This window comes from Lissotriton helveticus, chromosome 9 (assembly GCF_964261635.1).
Source record: "Lissotriton helveticus chromosome 9, aLisHel1.1, whole genome shotgun sequence".
NCBI classification, from domain to species: Eukaryota; Metazoa; Chordata; class Amphibia; order Caudata; family Salamandridae; genus Lissotriton; species Lissotriton helveticus.
This window is the reverse complement of record NC_136070.1, coordinates 119,081,280-119,095,028: the sequence shown is the minus strand read 5'-3', so window position 1 is coordinate 119,095,028 and position 13,749 is coordinate 119,081,280.

Here is a 13,749-nt window from a genome sequence, read left to right as displayed (position 1 = left end):
CGCTAAATGTACTTTCATGGCAGGATTTTTCCTCCAAAATACTCAATTTTGCGAGACGGTGTAAATGCGTTACCCGTAATTCTGCATCAAAGAGGAACGCAGAATTAACGAAATTTCACAGACTACTGTGTCATAATTGAAATTCTGCGCAGGCCTTGTTTGTAAATCATCTTTTGAATAATGTCCCATTGCTGGTAGCATCCTATGATTTATAGCCACATCAGTTGTTGATGTCTTATACAATAGACTTTTCTGCATGTTAGCAACATACTGACTCCAAATATGACAAGGGAAGGCCTAGTCTAACACAACTAATAATATTTTCGATTAGCAGGCTCATTCTATTGTTGGATGTGTTATTTTTAAGCCAGAGCAACATTTACATTACACTGGTGTCATTTGTATAATTTTGGGAATTTCACGTTACTCTTGTAACATGAAAGTCACAAAATTATACAACATTGCATAACTCTGAGCTATTTACATTTAAAGTGTACACTGCATACACAGGAACAGAAAGCGACTGGCTGTTGTTCATGGCGCACTGTTTATATGTGTCCTCGTACTCAACGGGATGCAAGAATTAATTTTGTGCTAAAATATAGTGCGAATTGATGAATTTGCAATTGTCTAAATTGCATGTAATTATCTATCATTTTGATGTATTTTGCGTGATCACACAAGCCAATAATGTGAATTTTGCAATCCCTTAGTTGTTTTTTCATGTAAAGGCAACGTTAGTAAAAAGCAAATTAGTTAGAATGGTTTGTTTTAGATAGAAAGGACAACAATATCTATTTTTTCACGTTTAAAGCAATTAAAGCATTTCAAGGTTTGTATCCTTCTGGTAAATATATTTCTGGGGCTAGACTGGGAGGCATTAAACCCTTTAAAGGGGAAAAAACATACAATGTGATGAATCTAACTCCTTGTCAGTTGATTAGCATGGTTTGACAGTTCATAAGCAAGTGTTTCCCTCAACAGGCCTCCTGTGTTGCAGGACAAGACCCTACCTCTGAAATAAATGTGCATCTTTATTTGAAGGAAAGGGAACAGGGCTATGCAGAATGATTATACCTTCCCCTAAATCCCCTATACGGCACCCCAGTATCTAAAACGTGAAAATAGTAATCGTTTTTCCTGGTTTTTAGCGGGATTAGGCAGGGCTCCACACCCCTCCCTCCCTCTTACCGCATTTAATGGAATTTCCATCGCCGTTTTGGCGAGTCCGGGTCCCGGGGGTTGCCCTGCATAGGGGCCATCTTGGATTGGGCTCCTCTCAACTTTGACGGCCGCCATTTTGGAGCGTCATCGCGCTCGCGCTGGGCCTGGAGTGCCTATTTAATGCTCTCCTCTACCGCGCAGCGGGACGCGCAGGTGGGTCGCCTTCGCTTAGCCGGAGTCGTGCCAGAGTCCTGCCCGTCTGCGCTCGTCAGCGACGAGGAAGCGCGAGAGGCGGGGCAGGTCCTAGCCTCCGGTCAGCTTTGGACATCTCCAGTTGATGTTGGTATGTTGTCATACTCACGGTCAGAGCTGTTGGCTATAGGACATAGAAACAGGGACTACTTATGCAAGCCTGTCGACCCATTAGCAGGCCCATATAGTTGTGCCTGTAAGGGTTGGTCACTCGTGAGCCCCACTAAGATCCGCTCCCTGGAAGACGCCACCCCTATTACACGCACGGTTGGCGCGTCTCGGGATCTCCGGCTCTGGTGTTTAAATGTGAGATCTCTGGTCAAACACTATCAACTCATTCATGATCTGCTTGAAAAAGAAGATCCTGATCTCTTCTTATTGACTGAAACCTGGCTTCAGGACCCAGATTCGGCTATTTTAAACCTTGCCTTTCCTCAGAACTACACGGTCTTTACGTCCAACAGGACCACAAGAGGAGGGGGTATTGCCATGGCAGTTAAATCCTGCTTTCCTGCCGAATGGAAACCCGCGGGGCTGCCTGCCTGTGAAAGTGCTATCTTCAAAGTTGCTTTTAGCCATCAGTTTACGCTTAGCGGTATGCTCATCTACCGCCCACCTGGCAATGATTCTATCTTCAAGTCCGCACTGGCCGATATGGTTAGCCCTATAGCGATGGGTTGTGCTAACTTTAACATCAAAGGGGACCTAAATATCCATTTTGATAATAGGTCGTCCACAACCGTGAACACTCTGCTGGCGGATCTTGAAGCTCTTCAACTCACCCAGCTTGTCACTCTTCCTACCCACTCAGGGGGCCATATTTTAGACCCCTTCTTTTCCACGCTTGAGGGGGTGAAGATGTCAGACCCGATGCAGATGGGATGGATGGATCATTTGCTAGTGGAAGCCTTTTGTCCTATCCACGATAAGTCGTTTACATCAGTGGACAGGCCGATCTTAAAAAGGCTTTGGCATAAGCTTAAACTTGAAGATTTTTACAATTTACTGGAACAGAAACCTTTGAGCGCCTTTGTCAACGTGGACCAAGGTTACCAACAGTTCTGCACTTGGATCTCTGAGGCTCTTGACTCCCTTATACCTTTTGAAGTGGTCGAAGTGTAGGGCAAAAACAGCCAGCCCTTGGTATAATGAGTCTCTTGCCGAGCTGAAAAAATCCTGCCGGAAAATAGAGAGGGAATGGAGAAGATCTTATGATCCTACTCTGAAAATCCGGTACTTCGCGGCTCTAAAGCTCTATCACAGGGCCATCTGCAGAACTCGGGCCGCATTTTACGCTCAGGAATTCGCAGCCAGCACTAACCCTTCCAAACTGATCTTTAAGGTCCTGAAGGACCTTATGAAAAAAAGAGCCACCTCAGAGGTGATTTGCACAGACTCCCACTGTGAGAATCTTGCCACCTTTTTCCTGGAGAAAGTGCAAAAAATCTACCGAGGATTTGATTTTTGTCAGCCGACTCTTGAGGTAGCTGACTCCGATCCTTTGGGGTATGAGACCCTGGCTATAATACCAGATTTGTCTATTGAGATCTTTGACAAACTCAGCCTTAGGGTTAAATCAGGCTCCCCTCTGGACCCGCTGAAGCCGGCTCCTATTAACACGCTTTCCCCGCTGTGCCGAGCTCCCATATTGAATCTCATCAATATGTCGCTGTCCAATGGAGTGGTCCCCACCGCCTGGAAACAGGCGGTGGTTACTCCTATACTAAAAAAGGCCAACTCTGACCCGCGGCTGTTAGAAAACTACCGACCTATCTCCCTATTGCCTTGGATCTCTAAAGTAACGGAAGCCCATGTCAACTCAGTTCTGGCTGAGTACCTGGCTCGCAACCAGATACTGGATCCCAGTCAGAATGGCTTCCGGCCAGGACACAGTACTGAGACGGCGCTACTTTACATCATTGAACATCTTCGCCAGGTACTTGACTCAGGACGTACAGCAGCGCTTTTACTATTAGATCTTAGCGCTGCTTTCGATACTGTGTCCCACCATATATTGATCCAACGCCTAGAGGAAGCTGGAGTCACTGATATCGCTCTTAAGTGGTTTCGATCATTTTTGTCTGACGAACCTTTAAAGTGGCGATACCACCAGGCCAATCTACCATCTATCCCCTGGAGCTGGGAGTCCCACAGGGCTCCTCGTTGAGCCCTACAATGTTCAACCTCTATGTGAAACCGTTAGCTGCGGTCGTCAAACAGTGGGGTTTGGTGATGACCTCATATGCAGACGACACGCAGCTGGCGGTGACACTTAGTGGAGACCCTGAGGTGGAGGCCCCCAGATTCCGTGCGGGACTTGTGGCAGTAGCAAGCTGGCTTCGCACCAATTGCCTACAGTTGAATGCCACCAAAACTGAGGTGTTGGTGTTGGGGAAGCATGCTGAGCTATGGGGAAAGCAGTGGTGGCCACCAGAGTTGGGCGTTACTCCGATCCCAGCGTCCGGAGTGAAAAATCTAGGCATCTGGCTGGACCCCGCGCTCACCTTTATGGATCACACCAAAAAGACGGCCGCCACGTGCTATGGCATCCTGCGGGGCATAAGGCCGGTCCTGAAGTATTTTGATCCCCCCACCAGACAGCTTGTGGTCCAGGCGTCGATTTTATCCCGACTGGACTACGGCAGTTCGCTGATGTTGGGGGTGAATCAGGCAGAGGCCTCTAGGCTCCAAAGGGTACAAAATGCCGCGGCGCGAGCCATTGTGGGCCTCCCCAGACACTGCTCGGTGTCAGGTACCATCTCGGCCCTTCACTGGCTTCCGGTCAGACAGCGGATCAAGTTCAAGGCGCTGTGTCTGGCCTTTAAAATTTTGAAATCTGCTTCGCCGCCGGCACTTGCCAATTTACTTACTCACTACATCCCTCTGAGATCACTAAGATCAGAGGCCCTCCACTTGGCAGTCTGTCCCCGCTTTAAATTGAGTAGAATGGGCGGCCGCTCATTCCGGGTGCTCGCAGCAGGGCTATGGAATTCGCTCCCGGTATGCATCCGAGCTCTTAATGACCTGTTCGCCTTTAGGCAGGCGATCAAAACCTTCCTGTTTCCCGCTTCTTAATAACCTTCCCTTCTTTTAATATGTGTTATGTTACAGTGCCTGTCAAAAGCGCCAGGACGCCCCTTTGCTGGGGCAGCTGTGCACGATAGAAATATAAATAACATAACATAACATAACATAACCTCGATTTTCAGACAACCACAAGTGACACTTCCTATCATTTCTCACTATTACAACTTCACTTTTTGAAAAGTCTCCGGGTTGCATCAGTGTTCAGCGCTACTAAAATTATTTGCTAAGCTTATCACATTCTTCAGCTTTCGTTCGCTACGGTACATAGTCTAGTTTAATTCAAGAGTAATGTCAATAAGGCATGCCCAGTTCTTCTTGCCACTGCCTTGTTGATATGCATGTTTTCATTAGCTGTGTAGGAAATGTGCCCTTTCTGCAGGGTCAACTCAGATTGTTTGCCTTTTGCTGGGCCCTATATTTTAGCTGGGTGTAGAACTATGTGCACTTCATCCTTGCTAACGAATGATAACGTGCCTATGATCCCCCTTTCAACATGGTGATTTTGCCATACCCCTAACAGACATATGTAAATTGCCTAGAAGTTCCTAGTATATGAACAAAAAAATACCCATGGCCTCGAAGTTAAATGTCTCTAGTGTATTGCGGCACTCATTGTGACGGCTGCTATAGTGGCAATGTAAACATGACTGCAGGCCTACCATTTATAAGTCAAGCAGAAATTCTCTTGGAACAACTATATAAAAGAAACCAACTACTCAAAACATCCACTCAAACCATCCATATGTGTCTATCAGTCATATACATTCCTCAAATATATGAACCCTGAGAAACAATTGTCGTGATGTCCAACCACACATATAAGTATTCTCTATAGAAATTGATTTTATTGATATTCATAAAATACATTAAAAAATAATTTTGTGGAAGTTTTTTCCAATTCAATACAATGTTGCAAATATATTTACACACAATCGTATTACACATATAATCAATATGTTAAAATGTTTTGAGAGACAACAAACAAGTGAAACATTAAAAACATAATAAAAACCAGTTATTCCAATAGGAATCAATCATTGATGAGAGAGGATGTCCACCATTAAATAGTTAGGTCAGACCCCGACAGTTACTTGGGTATAACTCTCAACCAACAGGGCGTCGACGCGTTTCGTTGGTAATTAAACAGTTTACGCAACCACCTTTTTCTGGAAAATTAACAAATGGTCTCTTTTAGGGTTGTCATGAATTCATTAAACCTATTTGAAAACACACAAAGAAGCTTGTGTAAAGTAAAAATTAAAAATAACACTTTATATAAAAAAAGAACAGTTTTTCTAGTACTAAACTCATCTAAGCATAGCTGAATTCAATACCATACGAATCAAAACACATAATACATAATATTACTATCCCTTATTATGATCAAATCATCTAACAATTGTTTGAGGGTCCAAGCAATTGTCTAGCTAAAATACATTTCACACTCATTCAGTTTTTATCATGCTTGCATTCTCTTACCTCATTCATACTAGTTTAATCGGGTGTATATGTCGCCACCCCAGATCCCTGCTAATCTGTAAGGATTGCAAGAATTCATGCTACCCTAAGGAAAATATAGTTGTGATTAATCTACCCAATATTTCCTTTCTAGTTCCCTAGAGGGGCGAAAATTCAAGTGGTAGATATTTTTCAGAGTCCCAGTATCCTGCACTAGACTATTTGTAGGACTTGTAGTTTGTTCGGAGTATGTGGAATGGAATATATATTTCTCATCCTCCTCTTAAGAATCAAACTCTACTTCCGCCACAAGTTGATCCAATATAACCTACCTAGTTAGGAACTGATTTGAAATCCCCAGATCTTCATAAAATATGCTTCATGGGCAGGACTACAATATTTCAATATATACATTCTTGGAGTACCTGAAAAATATATAGAAAAAATGTGGAGTCTTTAGTATATCGCTGTAAGTATCCACACATACCCTCCTTTGCCAATAAAAGCTCATAGTGCTAACCCGAGTTGGTGAATTTAACCTACCTACTTGTGTGGGGATCAAAGCTCCAATGTATAAAGTCCTCAGCTCTTCATTTAAGACTCAAATATTGTACACATCAAAAGGGGGATCCTCAAAATTTCCGTACGGTAATTCATAAAGCCAATTAGAGAATACATATAAAAAAAGGATAATGAACATTAAGAGTAAATATTGGGGTCTTAGCTTTATCGCCCTCATTTTTAACAAAACCTCTATTTTGTCCTTAGTCTGTTTAGCTCTATCTTGTTTTGTAACATACCTTAAAAATATTGGTCATTTTTGTGACTTCTGTCGAGATGCATCTATTCAGCACATCTGACTTTCGAACACCTCTCCTTACGATGTTTCAAACATTCTACCACTTAGGCATTTTCATAAATCTGGAATAATATGAAATCCTATTAGGCATTCATCCCCTACTTCCTGGACACATTCTACTATCTTAACGTCAACTCAACAGAGTAATAGTTTTTATTTTTCGTGTAGCTGAAGAACAAGACTGCCACTGTGAGTCGCAATCACTATGTATAAAGGTCGGTTGGTTAAACTCTTTGCTGTTATGAATTTATCGGTTCCCATTGTAACTCCCAAAGTTTGTTCTATGTCTCTGGCACATTTAAGTTAAAAACGGGTAACCTGATTCTATACAATTCAACATATATGGGTTCCCGCCTGACGGACAGTTCTCTATAAGCATACAGGTCCACTTCGTGTTAACATTGAGTTTCTCCGTGAGCCACAATTTAAATAAATTTCTAATATTGCCAACCCAGCAGTTAATAACCGGAGTGTATAGCCTGACAATTATAAAAATCTTTAAAATCTTAGTACCCGCCTAAGTTCCAATGGCGACTAACTATACGGTACTGCGCAAATCAAACAATTGCTCCTTACTTGTTCGTGGACTCCGATGTAGCCTATACTAGCCTATACCGTCCTTCCGCTTCTTCAGAAAAAACGATCGCTATAACTCCCTGTCTCTCGCGATTTAAATACGTTGTTGTCGACTCACACCTGGTGTGTGGTTCACTAAGTCAATGCTTTGCGACAGGTCAAACAAGAGAGAGGCTGATAAAAGTATCCCTGCCTTAAGGGAGATGTTAACGCGGCACCTACATATGTGCGTATCGGGCGGGCCCCGCTATGTAATATTATCACATAGGGGGGATTGATGGATCTAAAAATAGAACTCCCAAATATCTATATGTCAACAAATATCTATATGTCAATACCCTGTCTAAATGCCAAAACTATACAGAAATATGCAGAAAATATCTGCTCTCTTTTCCTAATGGCGATTATCGTGGTAACGGCACCATGGTGAAATTAACCAATTGTACGTCCCATATGATTTTCATTAGTCTAAAACGTCTCCTACATAGTGCCCCCAGACCTATCCTGATGGACAGATGCTTTCTTGAAGGCCATAACTAGCTCAAAAGAACAATGGTTACCATAGGGCTGGCCCTGGGTGTTCCCAAACCGCTCAAATTTGGGGTACCTGGGCCAGTCCCAGGGTACCTGCCTATTTTTCATAAATGATCTATTAAATCTTCGTACTGTTCCAGCATCATTGTACATATTAATAATATATAGGGAACACAATGTGGAGGCAGATGCCAACGACTGAAAGCAGAAGCCCGTCGTGTACCGGTCTCTGTCACGATCCCTCGCATCGCACACCACACTGTATCCCAAGCAGAAAAATTGTAGTACTTAACCTCAATTCCTATTGATCCTACTCTATTTAGTTAAGTAATCGCATCCAGTCCTCCTTTGTGTTTAGACCAGATCGAATGGTGTCTAATATTGAAATATACCATTGCTCACGGTTCTTTCTTTTTATCGAGAGATCACCACCTCTGCTGTTTCCCTTAAATCTTTCCACAAAGAACCACCTAAAATCTGTACATTTATGACCTGCTTCCCTACAGTGGTTACCTAAAGGTGCATTCTCCTTGTTATTTTTGATGGCCGGTTTATGTTCTAAAAGGCGAATGCATAATTCATGCGATGTTTCGCCTATATAGGCCAGGTCACACGGGCATAGTAAACAATAAACCAAATTTTTGCTCTTACAGTTATTAAAATCGCTTGCTACTAGGGTATGTTTTTGTACGTTATCTCTTTACTCTCTTGCGTTATTACTATATTGAGATGTGAATTTCAAGTTAGCATCCCCCAAGTTCAGCCATAGTAGGGATTCCTCTAGGAGTTCTATACTGCCTTCCCAAATAAAAAGGATGTAATCTATGAATCTGCTCCAGTTCAGAACATTATCAAAAAATGGTGCAGATTCGTTGAAGATGTGTACAACCTCAAAATGCCCCACATAAAGGCATGCCAGACTGGGGGCACATGTGACCCCCATGCTGGTACCCTTACATTGGAGGTAAAGGTCGTTTTAAAACAAGAACAAGTTGTGGTTTAGGACCAATGAAGCACATGCTAGGATAAATTCCACATTAGTACTTCTGCTTTCCGCAGGACCCAGGATGCCACTGATGACATTAAGGGTGGCAACCTGGGGGATGTTGGTATACAATGCTTCAATGTCTAGCGTCACTAATAGTTGTGTATTACAATTAAAACTACAGCTCTCAATGTTATGAATCATGTGGGTAGAATCCTTGATATAGGATTTTTATTTCTGTACAAGTGGTCTTAAAAAACTATCCACATATTCACTTAATGGCTCAAGTGTTGAGTTTATACAACTCACAATCAGTCTCATGGGTGGGTTGGTTCAGTTTTTATGAATCTTCGGTAGACCGTATATGGCAGGTATGACGGCTTTATCATTGTAGAGGAATCTGTACTCTTGTTTTGAAATCCAATCATTGGTTTTTGCTATTGTCAGGAGTTTGGTCATTGCTTTGTTCAGGTTGTTCCATTGGCTCATGGGGACTTTTCTATAATGTTCTTCCACTCTAAGAAGTTCCATCATCTTATATTCGTAATCAGGGGTGTCAAAAATGACCTTTATCCGCGGGTTTTATGGTGGTGGTACAGTCATTCTTAAGATTATTAATGGCTTTCTTGTGTTGTTTACTCACATTATGAGTCATAGGTGGTCGTTGATCACAAATTTTCCGTATCTTAGATTCGACCACTTGTTCAAAGATCTCAATTTTGTTTTGAACCTGACTAATGTGGGGGGTAAAAGTCGATTTAGGCTTTAATCCAGAGATGTTATCATCTTCCCTGTGCTCTCTATCCTCAGAAAAAGTGTCAGTCTGATCTTGCAAAAAAATGAATTAAGATCCTTTTCTAATAAAAATGTATTGACCTGTGTTGTGGGGGCAAAACTAAACCCTTTCTCTAATACTTCCAATTCAATCTGGTTTAGTGTCCTATTGGAAAGGTTAATAATGGGAAATTTTCTAGTGGATACCTCCAATATTTCGGATTCCTTGTCTGAAGGTATTCCTGTGGAGGTTGATGCTAGTGTCTCACATACTCTTGTTGGGGTGGGCGTCTTACATACTGTCCTCTCCCATATCCTCCATTTTTTCTCAAGCCTCTCCTTGGGCGCTGATCTTAAAAAGAACTCGAAGAGGTAGAGGTGCTAGCAGTTGAACCATCTGGTCCATATTCCGTATCATGAAAGTGATTACCCTGATCTCCTCTCAGGCGCCCATCGTCATCACTTCCAGATCCAGATGATTCTGAAAATGTGATGCGCTTCCTTCCCCCCTATTGTATATAGGTCTCTGTTGATATGGTCTATCCCACACTTGTTCTCTTTTCTGTGTGTAATAGTCTTTTCCTAAATAGGGATAGCTCAACTCAGCACTGTATTTCTCAATGTCCTTTCTTAATTTTTTGGGCGTTTTATCAACCTCAGACCCAAGTTCTTCCAGTATTTTCTTAGTGTCTTCTAAGACAGTATTATTTCTAAATTCCAGCTCCAGTTGCTCAATTTCCTGGTTTTCTTTTGATAATAATCTATTGTGCTGTTTCAATAATAAGCAAGAGCCAATCCCTACTGCATTGATTAGCAATATGGGACCAAGTATCCCACAATGTTTTGTTCTCTATAAACAGACCGGGTTCGTTTTTAATTTGTAACCCAATAGGGATCACCCGGCCTTTACATATTTGACCACAAACTCAGCGTGCTTCTCAGTTCTTATAAGTTTCTTTTTTAGGTTTAGAATCTTTGGGGTCACTCCCTTTTGTTTCCTACCATTTATAGCCTGGCTGGTGCAGTTTTAAACTGCAAACTAGACACGTCAAAATACCCCAATTAACAGGTCAAAACCTTTCTTTGAAACATTAACTCACACTGTGTAGGCCTTATTATCCATAAGGCAAGGTCTATGGTATTTAAAAGTAGGACATGTATGAATGTAATGCTAAACATGTTATTGCAGTGAAAAAGCCAGAAAAACTATTTTCACTGTAGTAGGCTAGCTGTTCCATAGGAAAACACTGGGTCACACTATTACATGTAGTAATGTCAATACTGGTTAGGTTAAAAACCAGAAAAGTAATCAAACAACAATTTTCAATAGTTATTGAAAATATGTTTCAATGGTAGAGTTAGATTTGTTTATAAACATTAAGAAAAATGTAGTTTTAGAAAAATAGTTTCCCTGCCCAAAGCCTCTCATGAACCATTTGAATTTCCACTTCTGCCAGCCAGTAATTAACATTTGAATAGATGTGAATAAAAAAAACTTTTAAAATTCATATTTCCAGTTCCCCTTATTGGATTTTTGTCATTTTGCTCATTAAATTTTACTCTATTTTTCTAATTTGTTTTAAGATGTTCATTGTTTTGCCTTTCAACTTAATTTCTGTTTTGGTCCTGCATACTTTACATGTTGCCTTAAGTTAAGCCTTTCTGCTACATCGCATTCCTACCAGGAGCTTGAGCTCAGGTGAATTTTGCAACTTTGGGGCTTCACCCTGACAAGGATTGTGTTTGTTCTTGAGGGAGGTAGTCACATACCCCAATTAATAGTCTAATTTCTTATAAACTGCTTCTCCTTTCTGAACACTAAAGTATACAAAAAAGTGATGGATTGAGTGTTTAAATTGATCTCAGCCACTGGTATTTATTGGGCGACATTTCAATCCATCACTATTTTGCACACCATGTCACCTCAGTTTGGATTCCGCTATATGCAAATCAGGCTTGAGCCTGCTGCAATCAGAACAGTCCAGCCCAAACAGCCTAACCTGGTCCTCCCTCACAAGGCAGGGTGCTCTACACCACAGGTGAGAGCATAGCTACGTGATCAATATGCCCCTACAGTATCTGAGTCAATTCTTCAACATTGTAATTCAGTGAAGCCATATTGAATGCATGGGCTGGGAGTTCGTCATTTTTATACCTTCCGTTTGTAAAAAATATGTAGAGCCAGCTTCCTACAGTCTATCACTGAAAGGATGGGCGTGGGGGGGGGTGGAGCTGGGCACAGCCCCACTTCCAAATCAATATGCTGTGCCCTGCCTTCAAACAAAGGACTTGACATTACATCTTTGTCCCTGCAGTCAGGCTGGAGCCGGGGCAGCGGAGGCAGGAAATTCCAAGCACTTCAAATGAAAATCACTAGAAAATTCACCTAATTCAAAGAAGGACCCAGGTATTTAAAAAAAACAGACCCTCAGACCCACTCTTCAATTCACTTTCTGGACATGTGTAAGGGCTCTGAGGACTGTCGGCTGCTCTGTACTTCAGAAGACTGTCTTGTTGTACCAGGAGGACAGCTCTACTACCTGAAGCCTACCTTGAACCCTCAGAGGCCCGCCCTTCTGCTTGAGCCCTGCTTCCACCGCTTGAACTCAGGAGTGACCAGAGTGACTCCCAGGGCTAGTTGTCCGGCCTCTTGATCAGGGCCTCAGGACAGAAAAGCTCCAACCATTTTCAACACTCACTTGGACCCAGACTGAGTGAGTCCTCACCTTCCAAGTGGTACCTCTCCAGTTCTGAACATTGGGACCTAGAATTTGTTTGCCAAAGATTTTTCTGAACATTGGGACCTAGAATTTGTTTGCCAAAGAATTGCTCTGGGAACCGAGAGGATACCAGGACCTACCTGCTCATCTATCTGCCCAAAGGTGCATCACCAGTCAGCTTGACTTCACAGCATCTTCCGCTACGTTCTTCTCCACAGCAGAAAATCCTGTTCAGTGGTCTTTTGCAGAAGTGGTATCCTTCCTTTGTGGAGCCCTTGTAATCTCCTGCTAGCAGCATCATCCACTAGAGGTTTATGACTTCCAAAATAGAGAAACAAAGTCCTAATGTTGAAATCTTCACCGCAACTTAATTCAACTGCTCCCTGAGGATGACACATCCTCGGACACCACCCACAGCCTTGCCCCAATTAACTTTACCTTCTCAGCCATTTTTCCACTCAATTTCTTGTAAGTCAGAAGGTAAGCATCAACCAGGCCCAATCCACTTCTTGTATCCGGCTTGCACTCAATTGCGTTACGTAATATTTTTAGACTTTGACCCAGTCTTGAGTGACTAGATGTTCCTGGGTTAGCTCTTTAGTGACTAGTTTTTACCTTAAACCTTAGAAATGCATAACTCTGGTTCTAATGATTGGAGTTTTCTCATATTGATATAAATGTATTAAAATTTCGCTCTATTCTTCTAACTTGGTGGGTTGTGTTTTCACTTTATAACTGTTTGTGTGCTGCATAAATACTTTACACATCGCCTCTAGGTTATGCCTGACTGTGTTTGTGCCAAGCTACCACAAGGTTAAGCACTGGTACATTTAGTGACGGTAGTGGTTCACCCTGACAGGGATTGTGGTTGTTACTTGAGCAGGGTTTCCACCCAATCAACTAACAACCTAGTTTCTCACAGAATGTCTTACACTTAAAAAGCTACTAACTTTTTCCAGATATTCAGACTTTTGTCATCATTTACCATATTACAATGTTCCTTTATTTTATTTATGTTAAGTTTTCTCAGTTTTATATTGACTAAACCAAATGTGTGTTGGTCAGCACAGTGCCTTCAATTGAAAACAAAGACTTAAAATTTCCATAGAGAATCTTGGTGAACAGTTGCATTGGTGGCAAGTTTTATATAATAGAAGTTAGAAATTATAAGTTCACAAATGATGACATATCACAATTAGTGGCAACCAACGTAGCATACTTATTCAGTGACAGAAGGTGGAACAGTAGCAAGGTACTTGAATCTAGGGTTTTAGGTGGCATGAAAAAAACGCTGGGTCTCTAATAGGGGCGTGGCCTAGATAATAAAAGGTGTGCCTTAA